This window comes from Sceloporus undulatus, chromosome 3 (assembly GCF_019175285.1).
Source record: "Sceloporus undulatus isolate JIND9_A2432 ecotype Alabama chromosome 3, SceUnd_v1.1, whole genome shotgun sequence".
Lineage (NCBI taxonomy): Eukaryota > Metazoa > Chordata > Lepidosauria > Squamata > Phrynosomatidae > Sceloporus > Sceloporus undulatus.
In genome coordinates this window covers 15,567,630-15,584,331 of record NC_056524.1, presented here as the reverse complement: position 1 = coordinate 15,584,331, position 16,702 = coordinate 15,567,630, and positions in this window count along the sequence as shown.

Here is a 16,702-nt window from a genome sequence, read left to right as displayed (position 1 = left end):
TCTAAGTATTTAGTGTGGCATGCCTACAGAGTTCCAACTGGCCTCCTTAGTGCCTCCAGACAGGTGGATTGGATCCTTCCCAGGACCTTCACTCTCTGGGTGTCCCAGTCTACTTGTGAAATGGTACACTCCACACTGGAAGGCTGCCCCTTCCCACCAAAGCACTGGGTGATAATCCCCCCTTAGGTGTCACCCAGTGCTGTGCTTACCTCCTGCACCTCCATAAGGATTCCTCTGACTACAACTTCCCATTCTGGATATAGAATTCTAGGTGTTGTAGTCCTCAAAGCAATTCATTCATTAAATTTATATTCTTCCTTTCTTCCAAGACTCAAGGCAATTTACAATAAATTGTATCAATATACAAAATGAATAAAACCTACTTTTTAAAAAAAAGAATGAGAAAAATTAGAAACGTGCCCATAAAAGAAAAATGCAGTACTCATCTAGTTAATAGACACCATTCCATAGCAAGTTGTCAGTCACCAACTTGTTCAAGTTCTAGCTATAGCATTGTTATATGATGGCCTCTTTCAGAAATGAGCTCCTTATATTTAAACTTCTTACAAATCTTGATTGAACGGAGCCTGACAAGTGCTGGATTTGACATGGCACCCCTCTATTCTGTTTTGAAAAATTCATCATTGATCTTGCAGCTCCCCTCTGTTGTTCAAATTTTTTCTCACTTGAATTGTGTGTGTGTGTGTGTGTGTGTGTGTGTGTGTGTGTGTGTGTGTTCAGTTGCTGCTAATAAGGCCTTTGCTGCTCCTCTCTTGAAAACCTGAGAGTTTCCATTCATTCTCTCCAACTTCAAACCACTGTAGCCTTTGTGAGTTACAGCTATGAAATTTTAGATGTACATTTCCCATTTCCTACGTTTCTGTGTGCAAAATACATTAAGGGAGTTTTGAGTGTCGTGGCTTTGATACCGCCAGATTTGAAACAAAAGGATATCCTTTGCTGGAAGCTTTCCAGGACTGTTCAGACAGTTATATGATGTTTCTCTTGGATGCTTTCCGACCTTAATCGGCCCACAAAAGTTGAAAAACAAAGCAAATGGCTCCTCAGAATATTTCTAAATCTTTCTGTCCAAGAGGTTTAGTACTCTGAAGATGAAAGTCACACAGCATCCCTTGGCAACAGAAAATTTGCAAGGCTCATTCTTTACATTTTGCATCCTCACTTGTACCAGAACAACATTTTGGTTATTTTAAATGTAATGTAGTAGAGTGATTCCCCTGGTCCATTACTAGATACCTACAGGGACACTTGCTGAATTAGATGATTTCAAATTCTGATAACAATATGACTTGATCCAGCCTGTCTGCACAGATCATATAAAATGTCTTCCCCCAATTCCCATGGTGAGTAGTCCTGACAATATAGGGCTCAGTCCCTGGTTCTGGTGGGAATTGTCTGGATGAGATCCATCAGGTTCAGCATTAAACCCACCATAGCTCCCCCCCTTAAAATGGTGTATAAAAACCTCACAGTTTGCTCTGTATGCTCCCAAACGGTCTAGAGCCCTCCATTGCAATGTCAGGCAGCTATTTACAATGTGTTCTACTGTTCCACTCAGTTCTGCTGGTTTTGGCATACATCACCCACTCTGAGGTCAGAACAAGGTGTCCAGACATATGATCGATGCTGGGCACCTCATTCTGACCTCAGAACGAGTGACATGCATGAGTAGTAGTGGCAGTGGGTGGCACAGTGTGACACACATCCAAACAGCCACCTGGCATCTCAACAGAGTGCCCAGGTAATGGGATGTCAGGGCAGCTCTATGGCCATAATTCTCTGAGATCCTCCTGGAGCATTCTGGTCCATGTGGCTTTGGCCTAGAGCTAATTATTTTAATTTCTTTTTTAAAAAAAATACACTTAATCTGCAAGAAACCCTATGATTTCTCAGAAGGAATTCAGTATGGTACTTCCATCTACAGGAAATAGCTTTGAGCAATTTCATAAGGTCTGTATTGAGCAAGAGATCACTGTGGTGTCACTCTGTAGGAGAGCCAATGAGCTATGGGTGCCGATGCACATTGGGTGCTCCCAATGTCCCTCCAGACAATTATTGTTATTTTATTTTTATCCCACCTTTCTCCCAAAGGTGGGATAAAAATAAATCATAAAATATAGAAATTCCAAATATAAAATTTCAAACATACAAAGTTAAAATTGACAATCCAAGACCAACCCTCTCATCTCCCAAAAAAAACCCCTAGCTTGCCAGATCTCAAAAGGCCTGTTTAAACAAAAGTGCCTTTGCCTGCCTGCGAAAGGCCAGCAGTGAGGGGGCCAGTCTAGTCTCTCATGGAAGGGAGTTCCACAGGGTGGGAGCAGCCACTGAGAAGGCTCTCTCTTGTGGCCTTTCCAGGTGAACCTGGGATGGTGGTGGGACTGAGAGAAAGCCTTCTCCTGAGGCTCTAGGTGGTTCGCATGGGGAGATATGGGCCTGTTACAGACAGCCAAAATAAAGCTGCTTCGAGTCACAGTGGAGGTATGGTGTTTCAATGATGCATGCGTCCTAAGAGTCCAGAAGCCACACCAAAGCCACACTCCAGTCCTTAGGGCTGGAGCGTGGCTTTGGTGCGACTTCTGGACTCTTAGGACGCATGCATCATTGAAACACCATACCTCCACTGTGACTCGAAGCAGCTTTATTTTGGCTGTCTGTAACAGGCCACGGTCTCTCAAATAGTCTGGACCTAAGCCATGTAGGGTTTTATAGGTCATGACCAGCACTTTGAATTGTGTTTGGAGACGAACTGGTAGCCAGTGGAGCTGTTTCAATACAGGAGTTATACGCTCCCTGTAACTGGCTCCGGTCAGCATTCTAGCATTTTGGACTCACTGAAGTTTCCGAACAGTTTCCAAAGGCAGCCCCATGAAGAGCGCATTACAGTAGTCCAAATTGGATGTAACCAAAGCATATGTCACTGTAGCCAGATCTGTCTCAAGGAACGGGCACAGCTGGCGTACAAGTTTTAATTGTCCAAATGCACTCTGTGGCCACTGCTGACACCTGGGCATCCAGGCTCAGAGTGGAGTCCAGGAGCACACCCAAGCTGTGAGCCTGAGATTTAAGGGGAAGTGTAACGCCATCCAGCTCAGGCATAGCCTCAATTCCCTGATCTGCTTTACTACTGACCAGGAACACCTCTGTGTTGTCTGGATTAAGCTTCAGTTTGTTTGTCCTGATCCAGTCCATTTCTGACAGCAGACACTGGTTCAGCACAGAGACAGCTTCCTTGGAATCAGATGGAAAGGAGAGATAGAGTTGGGTGTCATCTGCATACTGATGACACCACACCCCAAAACTTTGGATGACCTCTCCCAGCAGTTTCATGTTGATGTTAAACAAGATGGGGGGCAAAACAGTACCCTGTGGGACCCCGCAGGCCAGCGGCCAAGCAGTTGAACAGGAGTCCCCCAACACTACCTTCTGGGTCTGCCCCTTCAAGAAAGACCGGAACCACTGCATAACAGTGCCCCCAAGCCCCATCCCAGAGAGGCAGCTCAAAAGGATACCATGGTTGATGGTATCAAAAGCCGCTGAGAGATCAAACAGGACCAACAGGGACACACTCCCCCTGTCCAGTTCCCTGTGAAGGTCATCCACTAAGGTGACCAAAGCCATCTCTGTGCCATAGCCAGGCCGGAAGCCAGATTGAATTGGATCTAGATAATCCGTTTCATCTAGAAATCCCTGGAGCTGGGAGGCCACCACTCATTCCAGAACCTTGCCCATGAATGAAATATTAGAGACTGGCTGATAGTTGTCAAGAATGACGGTATCCAGGGAGGTCTTTTTCAGTAACGGCTTCACCACAGCTTCCTTTTGGCAGGATGGAAATTTGCCTTGCTGCAATGAAGCATTCACCACTCCATTTACTCACTTGGCCAGTCCCCTTCTAGCTGATTTCAAGAGCCAGGAAGGGCAAGGGTGGAGTACGCACGTGGTGGCTCTCACTTCTCTAAGGATCCTATCCACATTCTCAGGGTGCACAAATTGAAGCTTATCCACCACAATGGAGTGCTGAAACATATCAGTAGAGACTGATGCACATCAGGGTACGACTTGAGGAGTGCTGATGAGCATCAGTAGAGCTGATGAGGCTCAAGCATTTCTGCCATTAGAGTAAGTGTGCATCTTCACAGTTCACCATGTGGTTGCCATAGTAATAATAATAAATAATAAAATATTTATTTCTAGCCCACCCTATCATGGAGAATTCAGGTGGGTTACAACAGTAAAATACATCAAGGTTACAATAAAATCCAAAAAAGAAAAAAAATCAATCCCAATGCTAAAACAGGATTAAAAAATCATAATATAAAAACTGTAGAACAATAAAAGCATTCAGTTAAACTTTGGAGGAAAATAGGCAGATGAGGAGGCATTTTTGTAGTCATGATCATGTTCATGTCAAGTTCATATCCAGATCTCTGTATCTCAGTATAGTACCTCGGCTATGAAAATAAGCACACATAAAGTACAACATAAACCATGATAGACATTTTAGAATTTTAGAATGTCAAAAGCTGTGTAGTAATAATGATAAAATCACAAACGGAGACATAAAAACTCTTCAACAAATGAATCAATTTTGGGTTGTTGTTTTTGTTTTTTAAAAGAGCTTAAAATTAAGATTGACGGGGCACATTATGACTTGGGACTGTAGACAAAGGTAGGATATTGCCATGCACATATCTCTTGGATGGGAATTCCAGAGTTGGAGAGAAATCCCTTTGTTGTAGTCTAAATACTGGTTGCTAGTTCCAAATATAATAGACTTATTGAATCAATGTGATATACATAAAGTATTGACTTACCAAGTACTGGTTTTTGTTAGTCATTCAATTGCTTTAAAGGTAATTTGTCCTTGCCACTAATTTGAGAGGTTAAAAAAGTAGGTAGGTGTGTTATTTGTTGCATATTTTTTGTTGGGGATTGATGAGAATTCATTAAAATGTTTTTTTTAAAAAAAAGTTGGTAAAATAATAATAATATAATAATAAAATTTTATTTATATACTGCCTTTCCAAGGATCAAGGCGGTTTCACAACATAGCACATATCAACAATAAAAACCATTAAAAACATCATAATAACAAATCATACAGTAAACAATCTCACGCTAGCTCAACAATGCTGCTAAGAGGGAGAAGAAGAAGGGGGTACATCAGGGGTCATCAGGGGTCAGGGATATGCCTGCTGGAATAGGTGTGTTTTTAGCCCCTTTTAAAATTGTTCCAGTGAGGCGGCCGAGCGGAGCTTGCCGGGAAGCGAGTTCCAGAGCTTGGGGGCTGAGGTAGAAAAGGCCCTCTGCATGGTGGTGACATATCTAGCCTCTGGAACCCTTAACAATTGCTTCCCGGCAGATCTGAGTGTGCGGGGCGGATTGTATGGAGAGAGGCGGTCCTCCAAGTACCCTGGGCCCAAGCCATTTAGGGCTTTATAGGTGATAACCAACACCTTGTATTGCACCCGGAAGCGAATAGGCAACCAATGGAGGTCTTTAAGGAGCGGTGTTATATGACTGGTCCTGGAAATACCAGTGACCAGTCTTGCCGCCATATTCTGCACCAATTGCAGCTTCCGGGTATGGTACAAGGGTTGCCCCATGTAGAGCGCATTGCAGAAATCCAATCGAGAGGTTACCAGAGCATGTACTACCGTTGGCTCAAAAAGTAACTTGGAAAAGCAACTAAAAATGTTATTCATTACATCAATGAAGTGTAACAGAAATTTCAGGAAACTTAGATTTCTAGGATTGGCAGATCAATAGGATCGGCAAGAGGACCTAGTAATTGAAAATCCATAAGTTTATTTCCAATTGTCGACAAAGGAAAACATTGAACTCAGTGGAATTCAAGTTCCAAAAAGCTGAGGCCCCGAACAAGACAAAATGGCTCTTTTTATATTATTCAAGACAAAGAAGCTTCTTCAATACACCTGATTGGCTAATTACAATTTAAACATACAGAATTCTTACAATCAGAACAGAAATACATGCATACATTAAAACTGCATCCTCACTCCTTACCCCTCCTGTAGGAATTCAGTGGCTTTCCCTCCTAACCTTGCTTCTGAATGTCTACTATGTATCCTTATCTCAGTAGTTTATGTTATGTCTTTCTACTGGTGCCAGCTTCCATCTAGGTCAAGATGCACTCACTATTCCTTTCCTCTAGTAACTCCAAGCCTTTATTTAAAAACTATCTCTCTGGCTGACAAAGGTGACTCCATCTTTCTATAGTTTTTATATTTCAAAAAGGAATTTCCACCACAGAAGTACTGTGGCTCCCTTTCATTAGCTGTATCTGCACTTCAGAATTAATGCAGTTTGACACTGCTTTAACTGCCATGGCGGAATGCAATGGAATTCTGGGATTTGTTATTTAGTGAGATATTTAGGCTTCTCTGTCAAAGAGCCCTGGTGCCACAATAAACTACAAATCCCAGGATTACATAGCATTGATCCATGGCACTTTAAAATTGTGTCGAATTGCATTATTTCTGCAGTGTGGATGCAGCCATAGTGTTGCCTTGGAAATATAATCCTGTTGTCTTCTTTTAAAAAAATAAAAGAAAATATATTAGTAATTCCATTAGTAGCTTGTGGGTTCCACAAAGGGGAGGGAATGAGTCCAGCTTTCTATCCAAACTATAAAAGAGCTATGCAAGGTGTTGAACTCTACCACCCATTAGAATCAGCACCTTGGATAGTTTCTTTAAAATTTTGAACTAATATCTATAGTAGATTCACTAATCCACTCAAATGCAAGCCACCAGCTGTTATTATATAATATGTTACAGACAACTGCATTACTTTCACCTTAATATACATTGATATCCTTTATCCAAAATGCTTGGGGCCAGAAGGGTTTTTTTCCTTGACTTCTTTTGAAATATTTACATATGTATAATGAAATATCTTGGAGATGGGACCCAAGCCAATAACTGAAATTCATTTACGTTTCATATACACATAGTCTGAATGTAACTTAATATACAGTATGTTTTAATAATTTTGTGCATGCAATAAAATGTGTGTACACTGAATGATAAGGAAAAAAAGGGCCACTATCTCAGCCACCCATGTGGGCAATTTTGGATTTTGGAGGCTTTTGGAATTCCAGATAAGAGATACTCAATCTGTTCTGCTAAACCAAGGATGGGCAACTTCATGGAAGACAGAGGACAATTTTACTGATCCCTTTCAACAGGCTGTATCCCTCCATGCACTGCAAGCACCATACCCTAATTTTCCTTTTCAGCTCCTCTCAAAGTGGTGATCAGAAGTGATGTGTCTTTGTAAATGGCTCCATCCCTGTGCCTGTTTTAGACAGTTTTGCATCTCTCTCTCTCTCTCTCTCTCTCTGCATATATTATCTCCATGGAAATTTAAACATATATTTAAATACTCAAATTTTATGTTATGGTAATACCTTTTATTAGGCCAACTGAAAGGTCACAAAATAATGTGCCAGGCTTTTCATCCTCTGGTTCTAGAGAACTCAAATGTTTGCACTGTGTTTTGTGACCTTTCAGTTTCGCTTAAGGAAAGGCATTGCCCTAAAGTGGATTTAAATAGTACTATTTCTTCATTTGCCTAACCTAGTTGACATTGCCTTTTCTTTTTAAATATGTGTTTCAAAATGTCTTTCCTTTTGATGCATGCACCTTTGAATAACCTTTGGTCCATTTATTGAACTGGGACATTTAAAGTAGGAACACCAGTGGATAGCCAAGTTTCTACATTAGTCAGAGATACAGAAAGAGAGAGTGCATGTGCTTTCATACCAGAATTTATCAGATTTTATTCATTCATTCATTTTTGTGAGAGATGGATGCTGGGTTGCTGCTGTTCTCTGCTTCTTCACTAAAGAAATGTCAGAAGTGGGTTCTAGACATCATTTCCTCAATCTCAAATTGTTCTTCAGGTTCTTCATTTGGCATAGTTCGGGGGGGGGGGGGGGAGGCAAGGACCAGGCATTTCCAGTTCAGAGGCAATAGGCCACTCAGGCCCCATTCAGATTGGCATAAAAAATCTGGAAGGAACTGGGCTGATTCAGATGCCCCTCCCCCAAACCTCTCCGTTAGCAAGTGCCCACTACAAAAGAGGGGCATTTTAAATCGAATGCATTCTGTGCCTGCTCTGAAGGTGCCTGCTGTCAATCAAGCAATCATCATGGTGACGTTTTTGCAGGGGCATCGGAAGTGTCCTCCCCCCTCCTTTTTTTTAAAGAGCCATGCACAAAATGCCCCAAAGTGTCAATTTTTTTAAAACCTCTTTTTTTGTATTGTGTGTATGTGTGGGCATTTGGGTCAGATCTGCCCCTGTCCCCATTTTCAATTCCATGCAAGCTAATGCATCCCCCACTCCTTGCCCCCCAGAATGCCTCTTATACATGAAATAATAATAATAATAATAATAATAATAATAATAATAATAATAATAATATCATTTCCTCACCTCAGAAATGCCAGTAAAGGATGCAATTGCCATGCTTTTTTTTGTTGTTTGTTTGTTTGTTTGTTTGTTTTGCTTTTAAAACAATTCAGGGCTGCCTCTGAATTCAGTAGCAAAAGCATGTATCATTTATCTAATACACAAGAGAAAAAATGTAACATTCGCATTGTAGGTCTGCCCTTTGATTGTAACATTTGCATTCGCAACATTTCCCCTTTGCTGGAAGCTAGCAGAGAAAAGGGAAAGTGCACAAGCTGCTAGCCCTGTTCTATCTGCCTCAAGAAAAAAAAAATCATGGGCATATTTGGTCAAAAATAATTTTAAAAAAATATGAAAGGGGGGGGGTGTCTGATGTGGGCTCCGTTCGTGCCCTGCCTTTGACCTGACCTGACCTGACCCTTTTCCTCCTGCTGGAGGAGCTTTGCCATTGCTTTCCACTGAGGCTGAGAGAGTGTGACCTGTCAGTTCCAACTAAAGTAGACCCATGGAATGAATTGGCAATAAAATGGAAATGCAGCGCAGGCATTCCTGTAGCATCCTCATATAACACAAATAATAATAATAATAATAATAATAATAATAATAATAATAATAATAATCCAGGAGCAACAGGAAAGTAGAACAAGCAAGCACCCAAAAAATAATGCGCATAAATTGTCAAAAGAGGCTGATTTTCCTACATCCCCCAGCTTGGACCCACAGCCCTACTTCCCTGGGCAATCCTCCTTCCTTCCGACCCTCACCTCCCTTTGAGCTTTCTCCACCACCACCCACCTCCCTCTGACAATAATCCAAGAGTAAGAGGGAATGAAAGTACAACAAGCAGCCTGATTTCCCTACATGCCCCAGCGTAGCCCCGCAACCCAATTCCCCCTGGAAATCCTCCTCCTCTTTCCTTCAGACCCTCTCCTTCCTCAGGGATGCCCATTGACCCTTTCCCCCAGCTCCTTCATCCTTCTCCTCCTCCTGCTCCATTTTAGGATCCCCTCCATGGCTCCCTTCCTCCCACGGCCCCTTTCTCCTCCTCCTCCTCTTCCACCTCCTCCTTCATCACTTTCTCCACCCCCCAACCTCTCTCTGACAGCCCTCTGCAGCCCAAAAGTCACTCCTGATTTCCCCCTTTCCTCCTGTTACCCTTTGCATCCAGATTCCCCTTTTTTCGTCTCTTTCCTCCTCCTCCTCCTCCTCCTCCTCCTCCTCCTCCTCCTCCCTCCTTACCTTCTGATGATGGGAGGGAATGCTCCAACCTCTGCCCACCCCCTGACCCTAATCCCTCCCTAATTTGCCCCGATCATGATCGAGGGCAAGTTCAAATTTGGCACAACCCGAGTCTTTTGAGAAAAGACGGATTTTAGCCCGAATCTGGATACCTCGGTGTAAGGGGCATTTCCTTGTGCAAGCCCCAACATGGATTGTGACGGAATCAGATCCAATATGAACTTCACGTGCAAGAATTGCTTTCAAACCCGTTTTTTACTGTAGTCTGAATGGCCCCTCAGGCACCACCCTCTACATAGTCATGTGAATAGCTTCACAATCTTCAAAAGGTGGTGTCAGCAAGGTTGTGTTAGGTGTGTCCTGCTATTCTCCTATCCCCTAAAGTACTGACCTAATGGCACCACTGTTAGCAGAACTGGAAAAACCTCCATCTTGGGAGAGCTAAAGTAGATTAGACATGTGGCTGTCAAACTAGTCCTCCAGATGTTTTAGACTTCTGCTTCCACAGACCCTGATCTTGTTGGCACTTTTAGGAGTTAAGGTCCAAACTGCCTGAGTTAGAATTGTGCAGGTGCCATACATTTGTGTAATTTCCCTTACACACAGTTTTATGTGTGTGGTGTGTATGTGTGTGTGTGTGTGTTGGTGAACATTTTTTAGTTTTTTGTCCATTGTGCATATTCAATACTTGGTAGGTATAACCTTTTCACATAAGTTTAGATTCTATTGTTAGTTACAATTAGAGTAGAGCCTTGGAATCAGTTACATTTACTTTTGTTTGACACATCTTTAAACAATCGATCCAATGGGGCTACTCTAGTTGGGAGTAACAAACAGTATTCCAGCCATGCACTTGAGAAATTTAAAACAGTACAAATTAAAAACAATATAAAGCATTAAAATGTAGATACAGGGTTATGTGGATGGCACATGACTATTTGTCAGTGTACCATTTGATTCACTGGCATTTTAGAAACAGACATGGTGAGTTCCCCATTGTACAACGGGACAGTAAGAAGGTACATTGGCAATTGGTTACACAATGTTTCTATTTAGCAGAAGCATGGTGTAGAGCTTACCACTATGTAGAGTGATTACAAGCATGATTCAAGGTCTTAGGCCTAGAGGACTGAAGTTTGGGAACCAGGGTGCCAGATGAACAGATGAACCAATGCCTGGACTCAATAGAGGGTAGCATTACAAACAAACATTAATCCATGCTTACTACCAGTCTTTATGTAGAATTCAGACTAATCTCTGTGCTGCACATGCTGGCTATTAAAATTCCATTGTTAACTGTTTAATATTTGACAATCAGAAACTTATGATTCTGACAGGTAGGAAAGAAGAGCTTTTTCCTAAGCAACACGATAACCATCCAAAGGTCTAATGCATGTCTTCTTATGTGAATTACACAAGCCATCTCAAAACGGGAATAACCTCAGATTTTATATTGCTGTTAAGTATTCCAAAAATCAAACAATTACTTCTGAATATGAGGGCTAGGATTTTTAAAGGCTTCCTATTGATGTGTCTGTCAAACTTTTTTTTGGGGGGGGGGGAAGGATATGTCAAGGGGGGATAAAATTTTCTTAGTACTGATAGTAAAATGAAAACCAATATGTCTTTTTTTTAACTTTCAGGAATTATATTTTCATTTTTGATAAGTTGACAGGTACGCATTTAGTCCCCTTGACAATGTAATTTTAATTAATTTCAATAAATTGACTGGCAATATGTTCAAGGACAGGGAGATGACAGTGCTTCACACAGTGAACAGATAGCTTCCAAAATTCATGGCCACGAGGTATTGGCATGGCCATTCTGTTACATGGTATTAAAAAAATTGAATGGTGAATAATAACCAATGGTTATTAACAATGGCAGCTAAATGGAACCTCATCTTCAAATATAGTATAGCTCTGACACAATTCATGAAGGCTTCATAAATATTTGCAGAAAAGTTTTCTTCTCAGACCTTCTTGGCTTAGGAATTCTGGGAGCTGGAGTCCAAAAATGTAACTTTTCCGGCCTTTTATCTTTCAATACCATGGGCCCATTAATGCTACACAATTATAGCACTATGAATCCACTTTAACAGCCATGCCTGCAAATTATAGAAGCTGAAATGGAATCAGAGTGGTAAAAATTTGTAGGGTGAAAGTGCTCCAGGAGCTGTGAACCAGCAAAAGAGAAAAGTATATCAACTCATTTTGACATGTGATTATGGAGAAGAGTGGTAAGGATACTGTAGACATCCAAAAAAGACAAACAAACAGGTCCTTGAACAGATCAAACCTGAAACTGAGACTGTTGTACTTTGGCCACCTCATGAGAAGGCAAGACTCATTAGAAAAGACAATAATGCTAGAAGGTAGTAGAAAGAGAAGAAGACCGAACAACAGATAGATAGGTTCTATCAGAGAGGTCATAGGCCTGACTTTTCAGGACCTAAGCAGAGCAGTGGTGGACAGGGGTCCTTGGAGATGTCTCATCCACAGGGATGCCATGAATTGAGGCTGACTTGAGGTCAGTTAACAGCAATAATAAATTGTTTTTATGCTCCTCTCATAAGAATTCTAGAGACATTTGGCAAATCAATAATAGAAAGAGAGTATTAGGGATAATACAATGCTTGTTCTGACCTAGCAGAATTCTTCTAGTTTACTTTTTAGAGTTGTGCTGAAGCCTCTGATGAGACATTGAAGTACTAACCATGTCTTGCCCTGTATACCTTCCAAGCTCAGAGAGAATCTGATGTCTTTAGATTATTTAGGGCAAACATGGTGTTAATGCAATGTTATATAACTGCTCCCCTCCAGACCACTCCAGCAGCCAGCAGACAGATTGGTCAAAGGAGGTCCATTCAGCTACTGATCTGAGCACAAGGAGGATAACATTTCCAGCCGCTACCCACCAATGAGCAAGGCTGCAACAATCAGAATTCTCCTTGTGGTAGAATTCAAAGACTATGTTAGTCTGGGAAATCAGTATGCAAAGGGATCCTATCGCACCTTTTAGACTAACAGAAAGAAAGAAGGATCTGAGGAAACAGATTCAGACTACAACTGTTCATGAAAGAAAGCTTCTTTCATCCTGTTAGTCTCAAAGGTGCTACAAAATTGCTTGACATACAATTCCTTGTGGCAGCCTTGCTTGCTGGTGGGATCAGGCTGGAAATGTCATCCTCTTTGTGCCCCAACTGGCAGCTGAACAGACTACCCTTGCCCAATGTGGCTGGGCTTGAGAATGTGTGTGTCAGGCCTGGATACCTTGTGGGTCACGGATGTCAGTGTAAACTCCCCCCACTTCCCCATTCAGCCTTACATCTGCTCAAGGGGACTTCAGCAATTGTCCCAACTGAACTATTGATAATTCGAACCTGTCTGTGCAGAAAATCCAATAGATTCTGAATGGCTGGGTAGCCTACCACATAATTCTGCTCTCTCTCACCACATATTCACAATCAGAATCACACTTTGAGTTGAGTGAACATGGCTAATATGCAACAGTCATTCTAGTAGTTTCAAAAATGCTCCTCATTGGATTAATGAGGAAAGAATACAGTATCTTAAGCAGCAATATTTTTGACAGCATGCTGAAATGCGAAAGGAGCCAGATAAAGAATGAGAGTTAATTAAAAGACATTTTTGTCTTTACCAGAATCAGAAATGAGTATTTGGGGGATGGTTGCTGAAATGAGAGGTTGCTACTGGCTTTCTCAACTTTTCAGCAGCTTTAGGGGAAATTGACACAAAGGAGATGTGATGTGTGTGTTTAATGTGTCAGCATTCCTTAGTGTTTGTTAAAAAGAAAGATGGGGAGAGGCAAGGATGCTGTTGCTGCTTTTGTTAACTGTGGAACCAAATGACAGCTTCCTGAATTTTGCCATGCTGCAAATTTCAAAGGTCAAATAAAGCAATATATCTTGCTTTACCAGAAACATCAGAAAACTAATAAACACTTGTTTTCTGAGAAAAGACTAGTGCCACAGATGAAGTCAAAGCTGCAAAAGGGTGCTTCTTGGACTACAGTTTCCAAAACTCTGCTGGGGAATTGTCTTTCAAAGAGGTAGTTGGAAATGTTGGTTTCAAACCTAGAAGACTTTCAAGATTCTTCTCAAACATTTCAGACTCTATGGTTCTGTGCACATCTTGGCAAGCCATGCCATTCTCCCCCCCCCCCCCCCCCATTACTTTCTTTATACCACAGTTTAAAGACTTCCAAGCCCAATATGACCAGTCTTCCAGCCAGCAAAGCAAATTCTGGAAGCTACAGTCCAGTCAAATAAATTTTCCAAACATGAGGTATAGTTTTCTCTCATTTCTCTCATCTATTCTCATCTAGAGATTATTTGCACCCTGTGTCCAGAGCTGATCTGGTTGCAGCTGCCTCTAGAAATGGTTGTTACAGCCATCAATCACATTAGTGAAGTTCAGTTCACTGTTATCAAATCAGCCTTCTGCATGGCAAGAACTTAACAGTCCTACTGGCCTGGAGAGTAGATGATCTGTCCTCAAATTTGGTCTTGCAGTGGGGGGGCAGGGGGTGGAATAGATGCTTCAAAGAAAAGGTAACCCTCCGAGACGTGATCATTTTGTTTTTCAGATCATTTTAAAATTTTCTTTTACAAGGATACATGCATCTCTTCAAATTCAGGATGGACATGGCTTGAAGGTTTTCCATGATTGATTTAATTCAGGGGTGGGCAACTGCAGAAAGAGTAGAGGCCATTTTACCCCTTCCCCGAAGGGTGCTCTCCCTTTGCAAGCACTGTCCAGTTCTTCTAGCAGTCCAGAGCACTGTGCTGGTTCACAGGAACATTAAGTAAGGATCAAGCTTACATCTGGTGTATGAAATGATTCAAGCATCTTGTCTACATCATCAGAGGGCAACAGCTGAAATTGATTCCATGAATACTAACCAGATGGTTCATTGGACACATCTCAAGATTCTGTGATAACTGTGGTATCAAATTCTGATCTAATATGAACAACTTTCTCCTTAAAGTCTAGAATTAGCCTTTTTTTGATAACACAAATCACCTTATACCAGCACAGGCACCACACTTTAGAGATCAGTTGACAGACCAATCAGCTGAGGGAACTTCTGTGTTGTCTAAGATCTATTAACAAGTGTCAGGCTCATTGTTCAGACATGGACTTGCCAAGCTTAATTGTTGTTGTGCTCATTGCTGTGTTTGACCATCTGTGTGTAAATGCAGGATGATGGGTTATGATGTCCGATTGGTGAAATTAGGACAAATATAGATAGTGTATCAGATGCAGTCTGAGATAATGAGCAGATGCATGGGTTGGAAGTATGAGTTGCCAATTACCAATGTCATTTTTGTGAGTATCCTTAGCCTAGTACAGAGGGAAAATAAGGAGGGGTCCGACTTGGAAAAAGAATATGTGTTGAATTGCTGGCAAATAAGGTAAAGGCTTTTGTAATGAGTGAATTGCTTAAATACAAAATATGCTGGTATAACTAGGTAAAAATCCTAAGTCCTAACAACAATTATGTGCTGTGATTTCATCTGCTTGCTGAGTTAAATTTTTCTGAATCTCCTGAAGGCTTGTGCTTCTCAGCTGGAACTGGCCTGTACATTACACAGGAGAGTCCAAAAGTGAGCAAAGAACAGAAGAGGTGAGAGGGAAGCCAAGACATGCTAGATCTAGATTCCCTGCAACCCAAGGCATAAGGGTAGGACTGGGCAAAGGTAGTCCTAATTCATTGCCAACTCCTCTTGACTGAGAGAAATTCTGACTCAATACACCTTTAGCTAGCCTAATGTCAGCTCAGATGGTCAGTTAAGATTGTGCTCTTCATTCATAGCAGGCGACACTTTAAGGTGATTCAGGTTATTTCCATCCAGTTCTTAATCTATTGGATCTATCTACTGATCATGATTTGGGGAAGTGTGGCTAGAAAATAGTCCCTTAGATACTTACTTTTATAACACCTATGTTTGAAGAAGGTTGAACCTGGATGTTTCTACTTCCTATTAGTCATCATAGTCATGTTGATACCAATAGAAAATACTTTATTTCTGTAAATTAGAAACTTCTGTATGTGGAAGAAATGAATACAATGCCATCCTATGACTAATGCCAGCAAATTTATATCAGTGCTTGCCAAGACTAGTGCAGCTGTGTTTGCAGGGTTATTTGCAAAACTGCAGAAAGATTTATGTCCATGATGAAAGATTAAAACTGCCAGGTGGGCCAGCTACTATCTTGTCTGAGCAGGGTCTCATAGCTTGGTTTGCTCCATGGGGTGGGTACCTGTGTATTTTAAGAAAAGGATAGGACTCTGTCCATATGATTATGTTATATACAAAACATTCTGTAGGCATTATTTATTTGTTTTAAGAAATATACACTGCTTGCCTAGTCTACACCAAACAATAAACATTTATAAAACATGCATCTGAGGAAGTAGGGGATAGTCAATGAAAGTTCATGCTACCAATTTCTTTCTTTTAGTTAGTCTCAAAGGTGCTACAAGATCCTTTTGCATATTAATTTTCTAGACTGTGGCACGTTACACATGTGCCAAAGGGGCATATTAGGGTTAGAAAGGGGCATATTAGGGTTGAGAAGGGGCGTCCCTTCCGGATGCCCCTCAACCCTAGTATGGACCGAGTCCGTACAAAATGGTGGCACTCGTCCACACGGGGACCGCCATTTTGACTTTGTGAACATGTAACGTCGAGACGTCGCACGGTGGAAGTGACGCGCAAGGGCGTGACTAGCACTTCTAAGGTGCAGAAAGAAGCACCATTTTGGCGCTTCTTTCTTGCTGCACCTGGGAACCGTGCGGTTTGGCCGCTGCGGTTCCCAGATGCAGCAACCGGCGCCGCCGCCAGAGCACCCTTCTTGAGTGCTCTGTAATGCGCCAAACACAGCTATGTCTTTGCATTTACAAAACGATAAATCTAACAAAAATTATAAAAGAAATGCAAAAAGGGGTGAGGTGTGCAGGATGAACTAAAACAAAA